The sequence below is a fragment of the Trachypithecus francoisi genome, unplaced genomic scaffold (assembly GCF_009764315.1).
Source record: "Trachypithecus francoisi isolate TF-2019V2 unplaced genomic scaffold, Tfra_2.0 Lachesis_group7, whole genome shotgun sequence".
Taxonomy (NCBI): domain Eukaryota; kingdom Metazoa; phylum Chordata; class Mammalia; order Primates; family Cercopithecidae; genus Trachypithecus; species Trachypithecus francoisi.
The window spans coordinates 62104625-62130569 of NW_022681472.1; the positions used below are offsets into that span (position 1 = coordinate 62104625).

At 36.7% G+C, this 25945-nt stretch overlaps 1 pseudogene; it reads right to left on the bottom strand.

Annotated features, from left to right (window-relative positions):
- Positions 1-22579: 22579 nt before the first annotated feature.
- On the bottom strand, positions 22580-23242 carry LOC117079062 (annotated as a pseudogene).
- Between the last annotated feature and the right edge of the window lie 2703 nt (positions 23243-25945).

Below are 25945 nucleotides of genomic sequence, written 5' to 3' on the forward strand. Positions count from 1 at the left end.
CCTAAATTAGGTAATTTTAAAAAGCATTGGACAGCATTTTGCTTCAGTTTAGTATAATACACTTATATAATGTACAATTTTTAATTGCTAAAGAGACAATAGCAATAATAAGAAAAAGAAGAATGAATGAACAAATTTGCAAAAAAACAAACAAAAAAAAAGGCCTTAAGATCTTGGCAAAAAAAAGTCTTTTGCTATTGGGAGATTAATGTTTATCCTGATACTATCACCCAAGGCTTCAGTTTTTCCTTTTATATCAATTTAAAGACCATTTTGAATGTGTGTAAAGCATGCTAAATTTACCCAGAATATTATTCAAGAGTTGATTGTTATTGCAACGTCTGTTTTCAGTTTTGTGTCAACCAAGGTCTTTTGCTTTAATATCACAAACCTCAAACTGATGACTCACACATCTAACATGATTTCAATTCAATCTCACTCAGCTGCCACAGATCCTGGAAACTATGCCCAGATGCTCAGCTGTTATTCTGTTATTATTTGAATAGCCAAGTGTCTTACAAGAAAAATCAGATTAGGAAAAGAAATTATTGGGAAAAAAAGCATTAATTAATAATTTCAGCACACTTTCTTAACAGATGCTACCAGTTGCTGCATATCTATGTGATTCTCAGTACTCAAAAGAGTTCGCTACATTTTTCTAATCGTGATGTTGGTCAAACTGTAATAATTTCAATCAATTTACATTCCTACAAAATCAGAAAAATCTCAAAACTTCAGTAAAATGTGGGGTGTGAGCCATAAGCCATTTCTTTTAAATAATATTAAGCAGAATGAAATTCAAACCCACAATGAAAGGAGATAGATATATAGACAAATATATAGATTTAAATATATAGCTAGTATGACGTGTTTGAATTAAAACATTTCCTAAAAGGCTTTCATTATTGTTTTTAGCTGCAGTGATATAGTTTGGATTTCCCCTCCAAATCTCATGATGAGATATAATCCCCAGTGTTGAAGGTGGGCCTGGTGGGAGGTGATTGGATCATGAGGGTGGATCCCTCATGAGATCCACCATATTGAGTGAGTTCTCACCAGGTCTGGTTGTGTAAAAGTAAACCTCCCCCTGCCCTATTGCTCCTGTTCTTCCACGTGAGACGCTTGTTCCTGATTCATCTTTTGTCATGAGTAAGAGCTTCTGGAGGCCTTACTTGTGGAGAAGATGCCAGCTCCACACTTAGACATGCTCCATGTCCTGTACAGCCTGCAGAAATGTGAGCCAATTAAATCTCTTTTCTCTATTAATTACCCAGCCTCAGGAATTTCTTTATAGCAATGTAAGAAAGTCCTATCATAGAAAATTGGTACTAGAGTGTTGGTGTAAAGATATCTGAAAATATGGAAGTGATTTTGGAACTGAGTAACACTCACACGTTAGAAGAGTTTAGAGGGCTCAGCAGACAGGATGATGAGGGAAATGTGGAACTTCTTAGAGTTTGGTTAAATGGTTGTGACTATGGTTGATTTTGGTTGGAAATGAGAAACTTATTGGGAACTGGAGCAAGGTCATCTTTGTTATGCCTTAGCAAAGAACTTGGCTGCATTGTGTTCATGTCCTAGGGATCTGTGGAAGTTTGAACTTAAGAGTGATGACTTAGAGTATCTGGCAGAAGAAATTTCTAAACAGCAAAGCATTCAACATGTGGCCTGGCTGCCTCTAACAACCTATGCTCAGATGTGGGAGCAAAGAAATGACTTAAAGTAGGAATTTATATTCAAAGGGGAAGCAGAGTGTAAAAGTTTGGAAAATTTGTAGGCTAACCATGTGGCAAAGAAAGTAAAAGTTTTTTAGGATGGAGAATTGAAGTAGGGTGTGGAGCAACCAGTTGCTAGAGATAGTTGCATGGCTGAAAATAAAATTGAGTGTTTGTAGCCAAGACAATGGGGAAAAGGCTATGGAGGCATTTCAGAGATCTTTGAGGCAGCCTCTCCCATCACACTCTGAGAGACCTAGGGGTACTGAATGGTTTCATGGACCAGGACCAGGGTCTGGTGCCCTACACAGCCTCAGGACTCTACCTTATAGTCTGGCCACTCCAGGTCCAGCTATGGCTCAAAGGGGTCCAGGTACATCTTAGGCTGCTGCTTTGGACAGTGCAAGCTGCTATAAACCTTGACACCTTTCATGTGGTGTTAAGCCTGTGGGCACACAGAGTGCAAGAGCGAAGGGAGCTTGGCTGCATTTGCCTAGATTTCAGAGGGTGTATGTAAAAGCCTGCATGGCCAGGCAGAAGCCTGTCTCAGAGACAAAGCCCACACAGAGAACTTCTACTAGGACAATGCTGAGGGGAAATGTGAGGTTGGAAGCCCCATAGAGTCTCCCCACTGGGGCACTGCCTACTGGAGCTATGGGAAGGGGCCACCATCCTCCAGACCCCAGAATGGTAGATCCACTGGCAGTTTGCACCCTCAGGAGGGAGAAGCTGAAGGCACTCAACTCCACCCTACGAGAGCAACCATATGTGTTGAGCCCTGCAGAGCCACAGGAGTGAAGCTGCCCAAGGCCTTGGGAGCCCTCTCCTTGCAGCATTGTGTCCTGAATGTGGGACATAGAGTCAGAGGAGATTATTTTTAAGCATTAAGATTTAGTCACTGCCTTGCTGCATTTCAAACTTGCATGGGGGCCTGTATCCCCTTTCTTTTGGCCAACTTCTCCCTTTTGGAACAGTAATGTTAACCCAATGCCTCTACTCTACTATATCTTGAAAGTAAATAATTTCTTTTTACTTTATAGGCTGATAGGTAGAAGGAACTCATTTCCAGATAAGACTTTGGACGTTGGACTTGGGACTTTGGAGTTAATGCTGGAATGAATTAAGACTTTTTGCATTTTGAAATGGGAGAAGGACATAAGACTTAGGGGGCCAGGAACAGAATGATATAGTTTGGATGTCCCCTCCAAATTTCATGATGAGATGTAATCCCAAGTGTTGGTGGTGGGGCCTAACAGTAGATGTTTGGGTCGTGGGGGTGGATCCCGCATGACTTGGTGCTATCATTCATTACCATAGTGAGTTAGTTCTCATGAGGTCTGCTTGCTTAAACATGTGTGGCACTTTCCTGTCTCTCCATTGCTCTCACTTTGCTATGTGAGACACCTGCTCCTGCTTAATGTTCTGCCATGAGTAAAATCTTCCTGAGATCTCACCAGAGGCTGAGCAGATGCTTGCACCATGCTTGCGATACATCCTGCAGAATGATGAGCCAATTAAGTATCTTTTCTTTATAAATTACTCAGCCTCAGAAATTTCTTTAGAGCAATGCAAGAATGGCTTAATACATGCAGAAATAAAATTATGTACTACATATAACAGGATCTTAAGATTCCTTTATTACTCTCTTTATATTTTCATGCCTTCTCTATCAAAGAAGAGTTATTAATGCAAGACTGGATTAATGCATATTTGCTGATAAGCAGGGTTATTAATAAAGCAGGTATGTGACTTTCTCTCACTTCTGTCTCTGCTCTAACCTGTGCATCTTCTGCTAGAAATAATAGATCATTCATCCAACTCGACAGCGTTCACTTCTCACCAGTTTCTCCTTTCCTTGCTGGGGTGTGGAAAGTTTGAGTTTAGGCTTAAGGGAAGGAGTGAAGTCTTATGCTCTAGGCTACTTTATCTGTGTTCTGCATTATGATGTAGGGGAAAATCCCAGCTAAATTAGGCTGTTTTGCTTTATTTTATTACTGCTCCTTGTGGGAGGTGGTGGGGAGAGGTTCCTCCAATTTAGGTCAGGATCCTTTATTTCTTGCAGGCCCTAGCCAACATACCATTAACCAAAAAAGAGTTCACGTTTTCTTAGCTTGACTTCAAGTTCAGAGAGACTTTTTTTCTGACTCTAGGTCCTGACCTCCATTTTTTTTAGAGCATTTACTTTAGAAAACTTTGTGATTAAAAATTCTTTCTGTCCCTTTGAGATATAAATCTTTTAAATAGCCTCTTGCCACTTTTACAACCCAGGAATATCTTTTTGAAAGAACTGAGAACCAACTCTTTGAAATGTAAACATGAACGGACATTACACCCCTATCTCCCAAGTCTTCATGGGAGGGTGGAAGGCTAACTTCAATGAGCAGCAATTAGCAAACACAGATGGCCTAATCAAGAGAAAAACATTAGCAATTTAGGAACAACTCAATGTACTCAACACATCCCATTGAGGTTAGAAGAGGGCAATGGTTATCCCTCAGTACTTTTCCACTAGCTCACCCGGTGCTCAAAACCCCTCTAACTTTTGTTTCAGTGGAATTGAGTTGTCCCTCTCTCCTATTGCAGTAGGCTGCATAAAGTCATCCTTGCCTGTTTAACTTTGTCCACTGCAATTTCTGCTTGGACACCCTCTAACAACATTCTAAATCTTACATTTTCTTATGCTACTTTGGCTGTGAGGATAGGGTGGTCTAGTTCACTTTCCAAATTGTCCCTTAAGCAAACTCAAGAAAGTTTTCTGAACCTCAGGACTACAAATAACATAATTTGAAAACCATCAAATTCTACCTCCTTCAAATGGAAAAGGAGAGATTAATCACCGTCCTCTTAATGCCACTCCTGCCCCCTACCTCCAGTCTAACACTAGTTTTACTGTATAAGCTATCATTCCCAACACATCTTCCAAACTCTTTGGATCCGGGGCCATTTCTTGTAGGTATTACATTCCTCTAGCCTCTTCCTTAGTTGGTATCCATTGTGGCTTAATAAGAAGTCTCCAAGTCTCCATAGAAGAGATATTCTCATTTGAAATGTCGAAGTTGTCAAAGGTGGTGAAGAGCGTAGTGTGGATATTAGCTGAGCCTAAGTCATTCTTAAACTCTCTGGGTGATCTGTTGAGAAGATTGAGCCAGAGTCCTATATGTGTCTATCAACATGAACTGATTTGTTGGGAAGGAAGAACAAGGATTAGTGCTTCTAGAAAAACAGAGAATAGCATGGCGTCTATTCCCCAGACTGGTCCAGGGTATCTGTCTGAGCTCCAGAGGAAAGCTGTGGTAAGAATTTCAAGAAAAAGTCAGGCTTCTTAGAATACAAACCGTACCAATTTATAATAAAATAGTATTTATGAAAAAGTATGACAGAAGTAAGAGATGCCCATAAAACTGAAGTTCTTATTCTTAATGTAATAACATTGAAAAATTTGGAATAAACTCAATTATAGTGGTAAGAAGGAATGATTCCACTGAGCAGCTGGAAAAACAAATTTTTTATAATGACATTTGACTTAGTATGATTTGACCTTTAATAAAGTCACCTTAATAAGATTTCTGTGTATATAGAGGAATAGCATAGCAGGAGGGAAGGAGAGGCAAATGAAAATGGACAGAAATTCAAATGTATTTATTGTACATGTGGCTTACTTTCTCCTGGGTTAGCATTTCTCAGAATGTGTTTTTTGGAACACCAGTATTTTCAATCATGTTGAGACATAATACATGCTGTGTACGTTTTTCTTATGGTTATGTACAATAGCATCTAAAGGAACTTGGGTGGACAGACTCAAAGGTGCCCCCCATGAGCTCTGTCTCCTGGTGCTCATGGCCTTGTGTCTCTTCCTGCTGAGTGGGACCGGTGACTTGCTTCTAATCAATAAAATATGACAAAAAGTGATAGCATGTCACTTCCATGATTCTATAACATTGTATAAGATTCCACTTTACTAGCCGCTCTCTAAAGATTCTCCCTCTTGTCTCGACAAATTAAGCAGACATACTTGAAAAGCCAAATGGCAAGGAACTGCAGCCAGTACCTAGGAACTGCAGGTAGTCTCTAGGAACTGCAGCCAGCCCTTAGAAACTGCTGGCAGTTTTTAGGAATTGCAGGCAGCTTCTGAAGTTGAAGGCACCCTCCATCTGAGAGCCAGTAAATAGCCAACTTCTTGGTCCTACAACTGCAGGGAAGAAAAAGCTGGCAACAACCTGAGTTAGCTTGGAAGTTGATTCCTCCCCATCTCACCCTCGAGATAAGAATGCAGCCTAGCTAATAACTTGGTTGTAGCCTTGTGAGATACTGACCAGAGGGCCCAGCTATGATGTGTCCATATTCCTGACCCACAGAAATTGTAACATAAGTGTAGCAATCTTTTAAGCCACTAAGTATGTATTAACTTTTTATGTTGCAAAAATAAGTAAATAAATATTGGAACAGAACAATTCTGATTGTAGAAATCTGTTAACTCAACACTCCCTAAACTTAGTTGGGAGGTGTGAAGTACCTTAGACTAAGAGTTGACAATTGTATATTTAGCGCCCAATACAGTGCTTAGATTACAAGGAGTACACGTACTTGAGTGAATGGATGAGTAGCTACCTGACTGAACATAGTTACAATGCTTTAGATACTCAATAAGGATGCTTACTAATATATGGTTCTCTCCCTGAGAAATTTTTATGTTTTCCCGTATTTTCAATGATACCTTATACTTAGTGGCTCCCAAATCCATACCTCTGGTGATCTTTCTCGTGAAATGCCAGTATTAGAAATCAAGTTTCACTTGACTATCTTGCAGGCATCTCAAAGCTAACACTTCCCCAAAGGAAATTGTTGCATCTCCACACTGCTGTCCATACAAAGCAAATCCTAGGAATTATCTTAGACTGTCTTCTGCCATGCATCTCTTGTATTCATTTACCAAGTCATATTGGCTGTAATCTCTTGCAGCCTGATTATCTGCCTATTCTATTTCTGAGCCTAAACAACTTTACAGAGAAATTGCAGTTTTACCATCTGGCCTCATTTTAAATTCATCCTCTGCCTCATGCATATCAGGCTCATCCTAAGACAAGGACAATGTCCACACAGAGTTAGCAGAGCCCTTCCTCCTGCTTTCTCCTCTCCAAGACTCCTCCCGCTGGTCTGGAGGTTCTCCATGTCTGCCCAGCCTCCCTTCCCTCATGCCTCTGGCAAAGAGATTCTATCAGAGTTATAGCCTCCTGAGCTGTGGTCTGCTTTCAAGGTAAAGTTGCAAATAATCGAGAAAATTACCTCTGTGTCTGCCTCTTCTCCAAGTTTAGACTCTTCCCCCCATCACCTGCTTTTTTACTCTTCAGGAATATTAGATGGTGTTTCATTGTTGTTGTTGTTTTAGTCTTTTGTGCAGAGTTGGTATTTGTTATCAGTGGTAGGGTTTGTGTGTGAGATCTTACATCACTATTCTAGAAGTGGAACTCTGAGAGATTTTTAATATATGAATTATGTTTGGGACTTTTTTTACTTTGTTATTTACTTCTGGTTATATAGCATTGTATTTAAATTGTGTGGTTTACATAATTTCAGGAATCTAGTCAGATAGACTTATATGCTTATATGGCATCAATTTATAAAATGATGATTAAAAGTTATATATTACATAGAATATACTAGAATATATTATATAGAATACTCTAGAATAATATGTAATACACTATATTAGAGTACACTAGAATAATATATATTATATAATATATGTAAAGAAATATTCTCACTATCCTTACTTACATTTTGTCTACTTGGTCTGTCAAAGATTGAAAAAATAAAATACAAGTATTGCAACGTTACTCTATTTTATATTTTTCTACGTATAACTGAAGATTTTTGCTTTACATATTTTATATTTTTAGAAACATAAGGCTACTTGACACCTGTAAGTCCATTGTGAATTAAACCCTCATCAATAGAAAGTTATCATATATAACTTTCTTTGATAGACATTGTAAGCCTTTACTTTTTGTTCACATTTACTTAGTGTATGTGTGTGTGTTTGTGTGTATACTGTGTATCAAAAAGTATCTAACATAAGTCTTAATCCATTTAGAAGTTTATTTTGCCAAGCTTAAGAATAGGCTCATAACACAACCTCAGAAGGCCCTAGAACATGTACCCAAAGTGATTGGGTTACAGCCTGGTTTTATATGTTTTAGGAAGACATATGACATCGGTCAATACATGTGAGGTATACACATTGGTTTTCTCTGGAAAAGGCAGGGCAACTTGAAGCAGGAACTTATATGTCATAGGTGGATACAAAGATTTTTTGATCAGCAATTGGTTGAAAGAGTTCTATGATCTAAAAGCCTAGAATTGATTGAAAGGGTGTTTGGGTTAGGATAAGGAGCTGTAGAGACTAGAGTTCTTATTATGTAGATGAAGCCTCATAGGTGGCTGCCTCCAGAGGCAATAGATAGCAAATGTTTCCTATTCAGAACCATAAAAGGTGCTAGACTCTCAGCTAATGTCTTCAGTATCAGAAAAAGACCTGAAACAGGAAGGGGGTTCTCAATAGAATGTAAATTTCTCCCACAAGAGACATCTTTTCAGGACCATTTCAAAATATGTCAAATATATTTTGGGGTAAAATACTTCAATTTCCTTGAGGGCTTGCTATCTGTCATGTGATATTATACTATTGGAATTTAGTAACTCTTTGCTACAGAGTGTTTTGTCAGTCTTAAGATCTCTATTTTAATGTGAATGCTAGTCAAATGTGTCTAAACCCCAAAATGGAGAAGGTATAATGAGGCACGTCTAACCCTGTCTCCCCTACTGTGGCCTGAACTAGTTTCTCAGTTTTCTTTGGAATCTGTTGGCTGAGAAGAGGGTCCATTCATTTGGTTGGGAGACTTGGAATTTTATTTTGGTTTACAGTGCCTAGAACTTCCTTTTGTGGATTCATTTTATTTTTATTTATTTTTAAAACAGATCACAAGTCAGGTACATATAGGTAGGTTACTCCTCCCTAGACAAATAAGTTTGGTCAGGGTTTTTTTTTTTTTGGTTTTTTATTTTGACTCATGTTGACAAAAAGAGTCAAACTCTGTAAAATATTTGAAGAGATTCATTCTAAGCCAAATATGAGTGACTGTGACCCATGACACAGCCCTCAGGGGGTCTTAAGAACATGTGCCCAAGTGACTGGGGTCCAGCTTCATTTTATACATTTTAGGAAGGCATGAGACATCAATCAAATACATTTAAGAAATACATTGGTTTGGTCCAGAAAGGTGGGACAACTCAAAGCAGGTGTAGGGGGTTGGGATAACTTCCAGGCTATAGGTAAATTTAAACATTTTTCTGATTGACAGTTGATTGTTTGTCTAAAGACTTGGGATCTATAGAAAAGAAATGTTCAGTTTAAGATAAAAGATTGTGGATACCAAAGTTATTTTGTAGTCTTACAGTGGCTGCCCTTAGAGACAATAGATGACAAATGTTTCCTATTCAGATCTTTAAAAGGTAGACTAGACTCTTAGTTAATCTCGTTAGGATTGGGAGGGCCTGGAAGAAAAAGATCTAGCTATGTTAGTAGAGATTCTTTACATATGCAAATTCCCACCTTCCCATCCTCCCACAACGGATTTCCAGGGCCATTTCAAAATATAGCAAAGAAATATGATTTGGGGTAAAATATTTTGACTTTCTTCTTTGTCATGTAATGGTATGCTAGAGTCAGGTTGGAACGTAAGTCACAATATATAGGATTAAATAAAACCCATCTGATAAGAATTTATGGTTTGTAGGGCATGACTCCCCAGACCTCTTAGATAGGAATTTGGGCAGATAAAAAAATCAGAGCCTAGTCCTCACTAGAATAGCTATTATTAGATAATTTGTTTGATATTATGATGTAATTATATTTTATTTTCATTGCATTTCTCCAATTTTAAAAGTGAGTTTATTTTTCTCCTTTGTAATTTATAAAGTATATAACTTTAAATAACCTCTTTATAACCTATGATTGTCAACATATATGTTTTTCATCTTGCAATGGAAGCAGCGTGATTGGGGTAAATACCCAGGGTTCATCATCTGACACCAAGAAGATTAAAGACATGGACACACAGGAGGAGCGGGTTTAGGAGTCAAGGTTTAATAGGGAAAAGAAAAAGAAAGGAGAATAGCTTTTTCCCTGGCAAGAGATAGGGACTTCCAAGAGGAAAATCCGGCCTGTGGCTGACCACAGCAGATTTTCTAAGCAGGCTTGAGGAGACAGTGTCTGATTTACACAGGGCCCATAGATTGGTCTGACCAAGTGTGACATTTACCTAGCACGTGGGGAAGGCTGGCCACCCCACCCTAATATTATGCAAATGGGCTTTCCACTTGGCCAGCACCATCTTGTCTGCTCCTTACTGTACATGTGGCTGTCAGCGAGAAGGAAACATGGAGCCACCATTTTAAACATGCCTAGTCTCAGGTAGCCTTTTCCCATTGGCACAACTGCTGGCATTCACCTGGCTTCCAGCTTGCTTGTCTATGTCTGCAGTTCGATTTTACAGGCTGCTCTTTGTTAGAAAAGAAAATGATCTGGGGGCTGCTTTTCATTAAAAGGAAAACTTTACCTGGTACTCCCATATCCTCACTATCTGCCTAAATGATTTCTTCTTAACTCCTGTATCACAATATCTAATTAATCTCCTACTTAATGAGGTATGAAAAAATTAAGATATTTAAACTTGCCAGTTTTAATCTCCTTCCTTCTGGGGTGTTTTCATACTGTACTATAGGGTTTTGGTCTCCACTGTATTGTTATCATGTATAGGTTTTTCATCTTAGCAAGAAAGAATAGATAGATGACAGATAGGAATAAGTATGTATATAATCTGTAGCCATAACCATTTAGGTATAAGTCTGTGTTCACATATATACACAGGACAACTTTCATGAAGTTTACATTTTACTTTTCATTGCACTAATTATATATTCAAGTAGATTCATCAGGAAAGATAAATGGATTCTATATTCCTAAATCTTCACATAATTGACAGTCTCTCTGTTGTCTTTGCATTGACAAGACTGTATAGACCCCTAGTGTATGCACATTCTATACAAGTTGCTCCACTTCCATCTGTCAGCTATTTGGCTGACAATTTAAAGCTAGACTAATTTTTTTTCTTGTAGGTGACCCCTTGTTGTCTAGATATTTGAAGTATTCTTTCCTTAGAGTTCAATAAATTCACTAGGATGTTTCTGAATGTTAGTTGTTCTTTAATACAGTTTTCTCTATATGATAAACCCTGATCTATAGTTTCAGGTCCTCATTCAATTCAGGAAGGGTTTATTCTATTTTATCTCTGAATATTTGTCTGTTGCATGTGTTCTTCTTTTCGTATTCAAGCATGACTATTATCTCAATGATGGATTTCTCTTATTTTCTACAATTTTGATTATCATCTATTCAATCACATTCTTTGAATGGTATGATATTCTCAAGCCTGTTATCTATTCATAGGCTTTTACATTTTTATGTCTCTTTCTTGCTTCCAATGCAGTTTTAAGATCATCAATGTCATTTTCCCCCTTACTTTATTTCATGCTAACTTCCCTTTTGTTGCAGCCTGTCTTTCTCATCTTCTTATCATCTCCCACTTCATAGAGCTAATATTTTCTTTAATTTCCTTTAAGAAGGTGAAGTCATCCGATCTTTCTTCTGTTGTCTGGGAGAAAAATCTTCTCTGAACGGATGCTTTTCATCAAGCAAACATAGCATATCATGCTTTCCTTTATGCTCCATACTTACTACATAGAGACCTTGTTTTTCCTTTATCCATTTTTAAATGTAACTGTTCCTTAAATCCTGAAAATTGACACAGATTAGTTGCCTTACTTCTCTGGTATACACTTGAATTCCCCAGTTAGAAGTTGGTTGGAGCGTGGATATTGGTGTTTATGTTGTTTCTGTCATTCAGATGCTATGATGATAGGGGATTAAAAGGGGCTGTGAACAGCCACAGTCAGGATGTTTAACTCTGTGCCTCCATTGGTAATATGTTCATGAGGAGGGGTTGGGTTGACAGCTTGTTGATGGATGTAGTGGCCCTTTCTCCTTTCTTTGCCATATTTGGTGCTCAACTACAGCAATAATCCTCTGCTAAAACAATGGCCAGTGGCAACAGAGCAAGACACTCTCAAACAAACAAACAAACAAAACAAAAAACTAAATCAATACATAAAACAGTGGCCAGTCTGTAAGGTCCACTGCTGGGCCTTCAGGAGCAGCAACTCCAACTGAGATGTTCTCTACTTTACCCTGGCCTGCCAATGAGCCCAGCTTTGCAAGACAGTGGTATAAGTGTTCAACACCTTCAAAGCATGTGGGAGCAATGTATGATGAATGCATGTCATGGATTGGTGAACTGATCAAAATACAATGGCTCACAGATTGAATAAGGAAAAAATGGGAGAATAAACAAATATCTTATTTCACAACAAAGAACTAATGGAATTCTAAGTGTATTTTCATAAAATGAAGTTCTGCATTTTTAAAGTATTATTTACATGTGTTAAAAATAATGAGAATATACTTTAGAATTATCTGTTGTGAAACTGTTATAAAAGTGGCAACTATTTGAACATACTTTTTTAATAAAAAGCTTGTATTGTTTAGAAAAAGGCAGCTTAGAGTTTTTATTTTTATATGATGCCTCATTACAATTTTATTTTTTAAAACTTGTCAGTATAAATTAACATATCAGAATTTCAACTGTAAAAAGATACTTTAAAAGTCTAATGCATCACTATTTTCTAGAGATGACAATTCAACTCCTTATATACTACATTCATTTAAAATTCTTAGAAAAGAAGAAAGGATATGTGGAAGATTTTAAGGTGAATAATGAAATAATTTGATGATTCTTAGAGGCAACAAGGCAAGAGTCTTTGTTTAACCTTAAAACTGTCTGCCACTCAAACTAAAAAGCATTATGAATCTACTTGGTTATCGAATACATAATTTCTCAAGATTCTCTAGTTGAAAATGCTTTTTAAATTTTTATTGCTGCTGGAAACATTATCTCAATATTCCTCTTACTATTTTGTTTATAAAGAAACTAATAACTAAAGAAAGTTTCTACCAGCTTAGTATCTTTTCTATTATCCAGCAGGAAAACAAAAACAATGCCAGATTAATCACTTTTTTTGAAGTAACTAGAGAAATTTTATATTTACAATATCATTTAGGAAAAAAAAAACAGCTGACTTCTCCAGAGAATAAAACTGATTTTAAAATTTCTATCTAAACTTTAAGTTCCTCTTTTGTTTCTCAATATTAAATATAAAATCATACCTGTCCATTAATCATACATATGCCTCCACATCTCTAGACAATAGTGAATAATTTAAATAAAATTTGTCCACTAGGAAGAAAAACCACTTGTTAAAGGAAACAATGACTAGGTAGAGACATCATGTTTCTGAATTTCTGATTTAAACAATATTGTCTTTGAAAACAACAGCCAACAATGATGACATCTTGGCAGAGTTTTGACATTGGAATATTCCAAACCCTCTACCATCACAACTGGAAGTTAGACGACATCCCAGAAAAAAAAAAAATCATGATATTCAACTCATAGAACAAATTTCAAGGTCAATCTATTAAAAAGTGTTATTATGCGATAAATTATGAAGCAAACTTTAGAATTGTTATCGCTTTGTTGGTTTTTTCCCTTCTCCTGCCCACTGGAGTGTCCAATCAATAATTTATTAAAATTGTTGAAGCTTTCCTCCCAGGGAGGGGACCTTTGGTATCCCTCTGGACGTCTCTGCATTTCAAAGCCTGTCTGATGTCATGTAGGCAACTAATCATCACCTTTTTTGTTGACTTAAGCCATAATTCTCAAATGACCAAATGAAATCATCTGTATAAAGTCCTGAGCATCATGCCAGCAAACAGTGAATACACCATAAATCTTAGTTGTCATTACATATTGTTAATGTCATCATCATCATATTGTTACCTCTTACTAAACATTCTTAAATATATGAAATATTGTGAAAACCTCTCCATATTAGATTCATCAAAATTTTTTGGTTGCTGTCCATCAATATCTTTATTTACTTTGAAAAGGTTAGTTTCTCTCTTACTTGTTCTATTTTTTAAATTTCTGCTTATCCCTGACCCTGTCTTTGTCTTCCCCTATTTTTCTCCTCTTTTACTTCCTCTGTTCCTTTCCTGTTATATGATTGTTCTTTAAATGTATTTTAAGGTATACATTACATACATAGTTTTCTTTTTTCTACACATGCTCTGAATTTTCTATTGGGAGAAGCTGGCACAGAAAGGCAAACTACAATAAGTGACTCTTCTTCTTATAAAGATCCCTTAAAATGTAGAATTTAGAATTTCCTAATTTTCTTTTTTTTGAGACGGAGTCTTGCTCTATCGCCCAGACTGAAGTGCAGTGGCGCGATCTCGGCTCACTGCAACCTTCGTCTCCTGGGTTCAAGTGATTCTTCTGCCTCAGCCTCCCGAGTGGCTGGGATTACAGGCATGCACCACCAGACTCAGCTAATTTTTGTATTTTAGTAGAGACAAGGTTTCACCATCTCGGCCAGGCTGGTCTTGAACTCCTGTCCTCGTGATCCACCCGCCTCAGCTTCCCAAAGTGCTGGGATTACAGGCATGAGCCACTGCGCCCAGCCCCTAGATTTCTTAAATCAAGTTTTTCATCTCATGATCTGCCAAGGGTCACAAATTTAGTGCCTCCAAATTCAGGAAGGCAAATTAAAGGGTGACGCTGGCAAAATGCTCCCTCTAGCAAACTGGGGAGAATGCAGGCAGCTGCAACCAATTGCTGCCCAGGGGAACTATAAACCCATTTTGTCTAAATCTTCTGATTTTTCAAGAGAAGGTAGAATTATGAAAGATTTTTGTAAAATCTACAAACGTTTAAATGTTGATAATCAATTCTTAAGTCTTTAAAACACTGTATAAGACCCTCAAAATATGTAAAATCTTTGACACTTAGGTGTGTCAAAGATGTCGAGCTCAGCACAGAATATGCTTCCCATTCTACTGGGCACAGTTGCTGCTAGTAAGAGGCTGCTCAGCAGAAAATAAATTCCCCAGTATCCTTTGCAGTTAGGTGAAGCCAAAAAATGGAGTTTTAGCCAACAGCATGTGAATGGAAGTGATGCGTCCATAGAAACTACCCATGTAAGCCTCCGCCATGGGCTCTTTCCTTTCTGGCTGGGTCAAATGGAAAGAAGCACAAAGGCATCATCATTTTGGGACCTTATATACTTGCATGAAGATGGACTACCCTACCCTGCCAGCTTATTCACACAGGATTGTTCTGTCTGCAAGACTGTGATTAAGACACTTATGTTTGTAGATCCAATTATTACACAGTTAGCCTCCACTGACTCAGTAAATTTAGGAGATTTTAAAAGATAAGTTGATCTTCAAGCTTATTTAGAGTTTCTAATATGCAAGGAAGTATTGAACCCAGTGTAACAGATTTTTGTCCATTTCACTGACCAGAGGAAATTCTAAATTTTAAGAGATATTTAGAAGAAGGAGTCATTAAGTATAGTTTAACTCTCTATGCCAACTTCTCCAATACTAAATTCAGAGCTTGTGTAGGGAAAAATAATAAACATAGAATGTCCACTTTAAAATGCACTTAAAGATAAACTACACTACTGTGAAATTTTATATAACTAAATTTATATTAATTTAGTTCTTCTTATACTTTGAAAGTTTACTTTTTATTGTAACACCTCTATGAAGTAGGTATCTTGTATCCATTTTACAGACGAGGAAACCGAGGCACAGAGAATTTAAGTGATGTGATCAAGCTCATATAACTAGTAACTGACAAAGCTAGGATATTAGAACAAGGTGATTTGGCTCCAGAGTCTATGTCCTCAGCCACTAAAGTATGTTACTCTCCCAGAGTTTGTTTGGCTTTTTAAAATTCCTCTTCAGGATTTCTCAAAAGTTTATTTTAGTTGGTGCTTTCACTCTACACTGTTATGGATATTCTTTGTGTTATAACAGTGGGAAGCAATGATGGACACAAAATAAACCATCATGAGAAAAATTCTCAAGCCAATTTGGGTGACTTTTCCACTGATTAGCAATTATGTCTTCAGCTTCCTCCAATTTGAATGTATTACATTTTTAAATATGAATATGCTGGTTCTCAAATTCTGCCAATAAAAAGTATAAAAGTTAGCATGCAGACAGTTTTTCATGGCAGCCTGCTTCAGGTAAAATTTATCACAAAAATGTTTAGATGTTTTTAGAGAGTGATTATAATATTTTATTCACGTTACTTTGTAGTTTAAAAAGCATACACATATTCAAGGAAATGAAATCATCATCTCATAAAGAGATCTGCACCTTCATGTTCACTGAGGCATTCTTCACAGTAGCCAGCATATGGAAACAACCCAAGTGTCCATGGGTGAAAAAAAAGAGAATCTGTGATAGACGTACAAATAATCTCTAACTTATGAGGGTTGTACTTATGATTTTTCAAATCTATGATGGCATGAAGGTGATATACATTCAGTATAAACCATACTTTAAGTGCTTATACAATCATTCTGTTTTTCACTTTCAGTATTCAATGAATTACATGAGGTACTCAACACTTTGCTATAAAATAGGCTTTCTGTTAGATGATTCTGTCCAGCTAATGTAAGTGTTCTGAGAATGTTTAAGGTAGGCTACACTAAGCTGTGATGTTTGGTAGGTTGGATGTATTAAATACAGTTTTCCACTTAGGATATTTTTATTTTATTATTGGTTTATTGGTCCTTAACCTGCTGTAAGTCAAGGAGCATCCGTATAGAATGGAATATTATTCATCCGAAAAAAGAATGGCATCTTGCCATTTGCCAAAACATGGATAATCCAGTTAAGTGAAATCAGTACGGCACCGAAAAAATATTGCACAATCTCACTTACATGTCAAACACACAAAAAATTCAGATATACAGAGATAGAAAAATAGTGCTTACTAGAAATGGGGGTGGGAAGAAACGAAGAGATGTAGCTCAAAGGATACAAATGAGCAGGTTTGTGTGATGAACAAGTCTAGAGATTCTAAGGTACAACATGAGAACTACAGGTAATGAAATTGTATTGGAGAGTCACGCTAAATGAGTAGGTTTTAGCTAGTCCTGCCAAAAAACAACAAAGAGAAAGGCTATGTTAGATGATAGATATGTTCATTTGCTTCACTATGGTAACCTTTTTACTGTCTATGTGTAACCCATAACATCATGTTGTATACGTTAAGTGTATATGATAAAATGTATTTTTAAAAGATCAATGAAAATAAGAAAAATAAAAAATGAAAAGCATGCAAAGAGAAACAAGTCTTCTAATCATTCTGATTTTGATATAATTCAATTATTGACCCCAGTACTCCTGTCTTGCACTCACTCTCTTACACCCTCCAACTGTGACAGGCTAAACCTCTTATATTCCGGAGTGAGGGTGGGGACAAGGGGAAAAGAAAGGTGGAGTAGAAAGATATCAGCAGAAGATGAGGGGATACAGTTGAATCTCCCATTCCCATTATTATCTGTTCCTAATATCCTCAATATGAATGGAGCAAATATCAACAACCAGGAGATTTCTGGAATCCCTTCTGTACTCTTAGACTTTCCAAGCAGCCGTAGAACCCAGGATTGCTTCCACTAATATTTGCGCCAGAAAACAAAACTGCCAATAGGTGGCACTACACCACAAATAAGAAATGGATGGCTTTGGATGGAATTCCTTGGTGGCTAGCTGGGCTCACCCAGTCAGTTCACTAACCTTGAAAAAATGCAACTCCTTATTTTATGGAATTTCATTGTGTTGTTTCCTACATATTAACTAATGGCAGGAGTGTAAAGTACTTTCCAATACATTATCTTATTTGTTGTAACAACCCTAAGAAATGGGCATGGCTTATATATTATTATTGTACCTTTGGTAGAGGACATGAAGGCACAGAGATTAAATGTGATGCTGATTAATACAGAAAATAGTACTATTGATTGCTGATTTTGAAAATAAATTCAAAAAATAATTTTAAATGGAGGTTTTTTAATTACTCTATTATAGAAGCTCTGAGTACAACACGGCATCTTAACTCAGGTAAATGGTTTCCATGGCAGTCACTATAATACAGCTTCTCTTGCCATGTAACATCCAACATACAAAATGCGAAGGTCTGAGAACAGTTGCTACTTACATGCCCTTTACACTGTGTTCCTCAAATAGCTGTCTTAATCAAGCTTTTGGCATCATTATAACACTATCTCATCAGCTTAGACAAGGGAGCAAGTCTTAGTGCTTTGCTATGTATAGCCAGCAGACATAGATCCAATTTAGGGGATAACTATCTCGTATTTTTAAAATAGAAGTTTTAAAGAAGCAACTTGCAGAAGAACTTCTTCCAGTTTTACACTAATTAGAATTAGATTTTCACTTTTTTAACCCACTTTAAAAGAAGCATTAATAATCTGAGAAAGAAGCATTAACAATCTTGTATCCATACTGTAGTTTAAAGAAGCATTAATAACATGAGATCCATACTATAATTTAAAAATTAGGATTCTAACTCAAAGTTGTCAATACATACAAGGCTGTCATGCTATTGATGAGACCTATAGAAAACCTTATACTGGCTTCGACTGTTTTTTTCTCTTAGTCTTAAATTAATATTTAGCATTGGTTAGGAAAGGACTAATAATAGTTGTACCTAAAATATTTATCTATATCATAGAGAGATACTAGATTGCACTGTTTAATTATGTAAAAAAAAGGAGGGGGCATAAGAATTAGAAAAGAATGTTCAACTAAGAGTCCCATTAATTTGAGTAAGGTAGATGCATTCGTTTTGAAATCTAATTAACGAGTTTGTTAAAGGGTTCTATAATGGAGGAAACTTAGTCTAATAATAGAGACTTGCACTTCAAACATTAGTTTAGAAGAAACAAAAATAGACAAACACAGTCTCAGTTCTGCATTATTAATTCAGATTGTTGAGCCCATAACACTCCAGGCACTGAATAATAATGACTCACTTGTATCAAATCTATGACTTGTTCCATTGCAGGGCAAATATTTTCCTTTTGGATGGGACACTAAACACACTTTAGACTTCAGAAGTAACTCATGGAAAGAGGAAATGTTTGCAGCCTATTAGCATTCTCATTTACCATTTCAGTTACTTGGAAGTAAAACTTAACTTTAATGTTAATCTGAAATATTAATACTAAGAATGAGTAATATTAAGAATCTACTTTAAAAAGAAGATAGCCCCTCAAAATAGAAGATGAAAAACATTAAGTACGTTTCATCGATTTAAAAAACTTTTTTTCACATGTTAATACTGCAGAAATCAAGATGCATCTTCTCATCAATAATGAGTCATAGTATAATTGGAAGCATTTTTTTTTTCTTTCTTGGTGGTACAAGAGAAACTGCTCATCTTAAAATGAGTGGTTTTTAGATTCAGTGAAATATGTTATCTGGTTTAGCTTCTCTGCTGAAACTGAATGAATATGTTTTCCCTACTTATGTTGCCTTTGCCTCTTTTTTCTTGCTTTTTAAAATGTATTTTAAAGAATCTCCCGCTTTTCCCTAATATTTGCATGATGATGGTAAGTTTTGTGTGCGTATGTACATGAGTATTTTGCATATATTATGTACATATGCAATTCTATGGCTAGACAAATTATGGAATATACTGAAATGAAGGGATCTGAAGTTATTATATTGGGGGAGAAGACAACAGAGACCTCATATAAGGTTGGGAAACTCATGCAGTAGTGAGATAGTCATGTTTTAGCAATAGCTTGTTGCACAATGACTTGGAGATATTTGCTTTGACATTGGCAATGACACAAACATATACGTTAGAAACATTCTAGGATATTATAATAATGCCAATTTCCCTAAACAAAGCCTTTCTGCCTAAATCTTATTTTTATAATATCAAGTGATTATATACTTTTTCTATACCATTGCAGTAAGCAATTATTTCTCTTACTGTTATAACTTGGTGGCTTCATTTTTGTATGCGTGTCACTTGTATTTCAAAACTGTATTGCAAATGCTATTGGAATACAATAAGTCATAGAGAATTATGCTGTATTTTTCTCTTGTAATTTCTCACTTTTCCTGATACAGTTCAAATAATGTTATTTAAAGGACTGATTAACTGGGAGGATTCATCTCCTCAGCCTGCTTGTAAATAATATAAAAATACATAATCAACTTTTTTTAGGTAACGAAAATAGATATACAATATTTTTAGGTGTTACTTCCATAATCACATTCTAACTATTATTGCATGCATTGAGGTTCAACACAGAATCATCAGCTACTTTCTTATAGAAGAAATAAGTCAATAAGTAACATTATGAAGTTGAAAAATGTGAATAAAGCAGCATTGGTGCATATAACTTACACTTTATTATTTGGACTAAAGTAGGTGAAGTCAATAAAATTTACATGTCTTACTGTTTTAATAGTTTTCAGTTATTCCTTTCTTGGTGCTTCTGATAGTTTATGTTGTGGAACAAACATAACTCTGTTGAATATTGTAACAGATGTTCCATATACTTCTTCAAAACGGTCTTCTACTGTCTTTATTCACACTAAAATTACAGTATAGAATTTTTAAATGTGAATATAAATAATTACCCAGTAATTATCACATGTATATATATTAAACACATGTATATATGTATCTGTATACACAAACACACAAACCATTCACATTTCATGTTGTCCATTTCAAAATGGACAAAGCAGCAATTCACCTGTGTTGAAATCTTACCAATGGGAATGTTGTTATTTAAAATTTCAAATCTTCAAGCCTTGTCTTTCCCATTTGACAGTGGTAAGCATAGAGTGTACTGAACTCTATAGACAAGTACAAATCTTCTGAGGCTTTGCGGATTCTCTCTTGCCAGAAAAAAAAATGTTTTAGACACAAATGATTCAGCCAGGAATAAACCTTTGCTCTTGAAATTCAATGTCTCATTAATTCTTGAACATTTCAAGGTTTTTAACATCTAAACTCAATTAAAAAGCTGTTATTTTATCTTATTTTCAGATCAAGACATAAATGATAATACTAGTTCCAAAGAGCTTTCCAATTTGAAACTATTTCTAGTTCAAATTTTTATTTTCATAAGAAATTCTGAATTTAAAATTGCATGATAAATTCACAGGTAATATCTGCTTCTCAGAAAAGTCACAATACAAGAGGGTTCAGCTTAATGGATGTTATCTTAGCAACTCAGACTGCCTAACACTAAAGCAAACAAAATATGGTTGCAAAATTTGATCCAAAATAAGACACTGATAACAGTTCAAGACATAGTATTCAATGTCAGAGCAAGCTTAGCTCTGGTCTAGCAATTATCAATTTTTGAAATGTATGAGGACAGATAAGGTTACTCCAGTGCTGTATGTAACAGTCAGCAAGAAGTTCAGGTCTAGGAGACTAGGGGTACTTAGAGCTAGATAAGTTAATGACCGCATTAGAAAGTGTGACAATCTGTTCATTCATGACACAACTCCAGTCATTGACTGTAAAGTGTCTTCATCCTTCATAACTTCATTGGCTGAAATGATCCATTCCTCCAGGAGAACACTGACAAGAATTAGGCCATATCAGTCCTAATGTCAGGTCCTTATTCAAGTAGGCTAATACTTAAGCAATCCTCTAGTCCTGGAGGAGACTACAATGTTAGGGAAAGAAAATGAGATCTCAAGACGAAGTAGGTATTTCAGGGTACCAAAATGCTCAGGTGCTAAGCCCTAATCTCTTGGGAGCCGGAGTTACTGCAAGGCCTTGGAACAAAAGCACAGAGTAGCTTAACCAAATGTGGCTTAGTTTTTATGCTTCACATGAAGTTAGGAAATACATAGTCCAGGCTTGGTGCATCTGCTCACGTATGCCCTCAAAAATTCAATTGCCTTCCATCTTTCTAATCTGCTGTTCCTAAAGTGGATCTTTTCTCCTCATGGTCACAAAATGCCTGCCTATTATATCCATATTCCTGGCAGGATGACTGGCTTTTTTATTCATGAACAAAAAGCCATCTCCAATATTTTATTATCTGTAAATGTAACACATGACCGCCCTTGACTGCAGCCAAGGTTGAGAGATTAAATTATTTTCTTTAGGTACATTAGTGGCCTGAACATAATCAGAGTTACATTAGTAAGAAAGAGAAGTTAAATGGATATTGGGTAGACACCTTCAGTGTGTGCTATGAATATCTCATATATATATTACCATGCATTTTGATATTTGGATCCCAAGAAATCTGTGATGAAATGTAGGAAGAAATTATTGCAGATATCTTACCTTGAGAACATTAGGTAAAAATGGGACACTAAATCTGCTAATTACTTGTCTCCTTCTTAAGGAGCTACAATAAGAAATAAGTAGTCTTGGCTTCTTTAGGTTACTAAAAAGTACAAATATAGACATATATGTGAATTACATACCCCATTCTTAATTCCTAATATAAAAAAGGATATCACATCCCTCTGAACCATTATGCCTCCTACATTGTTTTAATGCAAAGACAAAACATTGTACATTTTAAGTAGGTATTTTCTTATTTTGGAGACGAACATATCATTTCAGATATTCTTTTTGACATAGCATTGAATTTTTGATGCTATGTGGAAGATATTGTAGGAATAAAAATTACATCAACAAATTACACTTCGCAAAGAGAAGGACAGGCATATAGACAGTTTTATATTTTTTTTCTTTTTTGACAGGAAGTATAATTTATTGGTGAGTATTAAGAGGGGGGCAGCACAGTGGAAGACCTCAGAAGTACAGGGCCCGGGGCTTGTCCAGAGGGCCACGACTGGGGATGTACTTGACCCCACAGCCATCTGGGATAAGCCACTTTTCAGCCACCATGTCTTGAAATTCATCAGCATTGAACTTGGTGAAGCCCAGCTTCTTTGAGATGTGATCTTCTGGCAGCCAGGAAATCTGAACTTGGTCCTGCCCAGGGCCTCAACCATATGCTCCTTGTTCTGCAGCTTGCTGCAGATGGACATGATAACTTGGCCATTGTGAACCCTCGCCACAGTGCCCTAGTGCTTTCCAAAGGCACCTCACATGTCAGTTTGGAGCCTGTCAGCCCCAGAACAGGACAAAATCTTGTTGATGCGGAACACGCGGAAGGGGTGGAGCCACACGCGGAAGGGGTGGAGCTGCACCCGGATATGGAAACCATTTTTGCCAAAACTTTTTATGGTGTACTTATTGGCACAAATTCTGGCAGCCTCCAGGGCTTCAGAGGATGGCTCCTCATATTCATCTGACACCATGTGGACACAGAGCAGAAACTCATCCACTTTTGCCTTCTTCTGCCCCAGGTCAAAGATGCATCTTGGCATCAGGGGCACCTTGGCAGAAGCGAGACTTTGGGTGCGGCTGGTTCTTACAATACCTGTAACAAGGGGCGGGGCAGAGGCCCATAGGGACACCGGGATCTTCAGTGGCGCGCTGAAGAGAAAGAGAGCTATAATAGTTTCTCTTAAAATGATTATATTCAAGTCTATAGCTCTAAATATTAAAGTGCCATCATGGAGTATAACACTTGCAATTTCTTAATTCAAACATCAAACTTGACAATTTGTTTTCAAATTTCTTCGATAAAGTTTATTTGGACTAAATGTTTTGCCCTCCTTATCTAAGCAAGAGATATTCTATCTCATTGCATGTGTAACTTTACAACATAGTTCCATTCTTGTACTGTACTTCAAATATGGCTCTGCTATTCTCCTCCTATTTTGCTTAACAATGAACTGTAGTGTAATTATAGATATTATTGTACATTTTTCAAAACGTAGCCTAATTATATTCTTTATTTTCTATATTAGAAAACCTAAAATTTTTATTTATTATTTATTTATTTTTTTGAGATAGAGTCTTGCTCTGCCGCCCAGGCTTGAATGCAGTGGTGCTATCTGGGCTCACTGCAAGCCCCGCCTCCCGGATTCACACCATTCTCCTGCCTCAGCCTTCCCAATAGCTGGGACTACATTTAGCACTTTTTTTTTTTTTTTATACTTTAAGTTCTAGGGTACATGTGCATAACCTGCAGGTTTGTTACATATGTATACTTGTGCCATGTTGGTGTGCTGCACCCGTCAACTCGTCAGCACCCATCAGTTCCTCATTTATATCAGGTATAACTCCCAATGCAATCCCTCCCCCCACTCCATGATAGGCCCCGATGTGTGATGTTCCCCTTCCCAAGTGATCTCATTGTTCAGTTCCCACCTATGAGTGAGAACATGCGGTGTTTGGTTTTCTCTTCTTGTGATAGTTTGCTAAGAATGATGGTTTCCAGCTGCATCCATGTCCCTACAAAGGAGGCAAACTCATCCTTTTTTATGGCTGCATAGTATTCCATGGTGTATATATGCCACATTTTCTTAATCCAGTCTGTCACAGATGGACATTTGGGTTGATTCCAAGTCTTGGCTATTGTGAATAGTGCCGCAATAAACATACATGTGCATGTGTCTTTATAGCAGCATGATTTATAATCCTTTGGGTATATACCCAATAGTGGGATGGCTGGGTCATATGGTACATCTAGTTCTAGATCCTTGAGGAATCGCCATACTGTTTTCCATAATGGTTGAACTAGTTTACAATCCCACCAACAGTGTAAAAGTGTTCCTATTTCTCCACATCCTCTCCAACACCTGTTGTTTCCTGACTTTTTAATGATTGCCATTCTAACTGGTGTGAGATGGTATCTCATTGTGGTTTTGATTTGCATTTCTCTGATGGTGAGTGATGATGAGCATTTTTTCATGTGTCTGTTGGCTGTATGAATGTCTTCTTTTGAGAAACGTCTGTTCATATCCTTTGCCCACTTTTTGATGGGGTTGTTTGTTTTTTTCTTGTATATTTGTTTGAGTTCTTTGTAGATTCTGGATATTAGCCCTTTGTCAGATGAATAGATTGCAAAAATTTTCTCCCATTCTGTAGGTTGCCTGTTCACTCTGATGGTAGTTTCTTTTGCTGTGCAGAAGCTCTTTAGTTTAATTAGATCCCATTTGTCAATTTTGGCTTTTGCTGCCATTGCTTTTGGTGTTTTAGACATGAAGTCCTTGCCCTCAACATAGTGTTGGAAGTTCTGGCTAGGGCAATCAGGCAAGAGAAAGAAATAAAGTGTATTCAGTTAGGAAAAGAAGAAGTCAAATTGTCCCTGTTTGCAGATGACATGATTGTATATTTAGAAAACCCCGTTGTCTCAGCCCAAAATCTCCTTCAGCTGATAAGCACTTTTTTTTTTAAGGTTGATTTCAGATGTTTTTGTTTTACCGATCACAATCATTTCTAACACACTTTTCATTATAAAGCCACATGGATATGAATTACATCAATACAGTAAATGGTGGGGGGCTGAGAGCTTAAGATTTTATCAGTGTGCTGAAAGACAGGTTTTTGTTTTATTTTGTTTTTTATTTGTCAAGTTATTGCTTCATTGCTCATAGAAATCTGATGGCTCTAATTTTATTTATTATGTGATTAATAACTTACGAAGAAAAGGCAAATATTACCATTTTGTTTGGGATATTCATGATGAAAAGTCACCTTCAAATATGGCATTCAAGGAAAGTGATAGTAGCATGTGGTAACTCTTGTAGGCTACTTTATGATTCAAAATTCAGTGTTTAAAGGTATATTGGTCTGAGGACAAAGAGAATCCTTTTGGAACATTGCAACACTGGAAGGACAATGTAACTCCTCTCTGCTTCCAGAAAAGTAGATTACAGAAGGGAAACAGAGGAAGCTAAATGATTCAACACTATCCTTAGCCACTTTGCCATAAACTATAGGAGAAGACAAAACAAAACATTCAGTCTTGTATTCATAGCTGTTTCCCTCACAGGTGGTATCCTTTGATTTAGCTTTATTAACAGAAGAGATGTTGGCTGCACAGTCAAGCAGCAGTGCTGATCCAGTCAGCTCTGGAGGCCAAGGTCATATGATAGCCAAAAAATAGAAAATAAGGTAAGAGTGTTTCTGCTGAAAGCAACCAACCTGGTGAAATCAATATTTCAAAACATAGACTAGTTGACATGAGAATTACGTAGCAGCAAATGTGAAGGACATATTCCATGAGGCAAACATAAAACACTATTAGCTAAATGGTAGAAG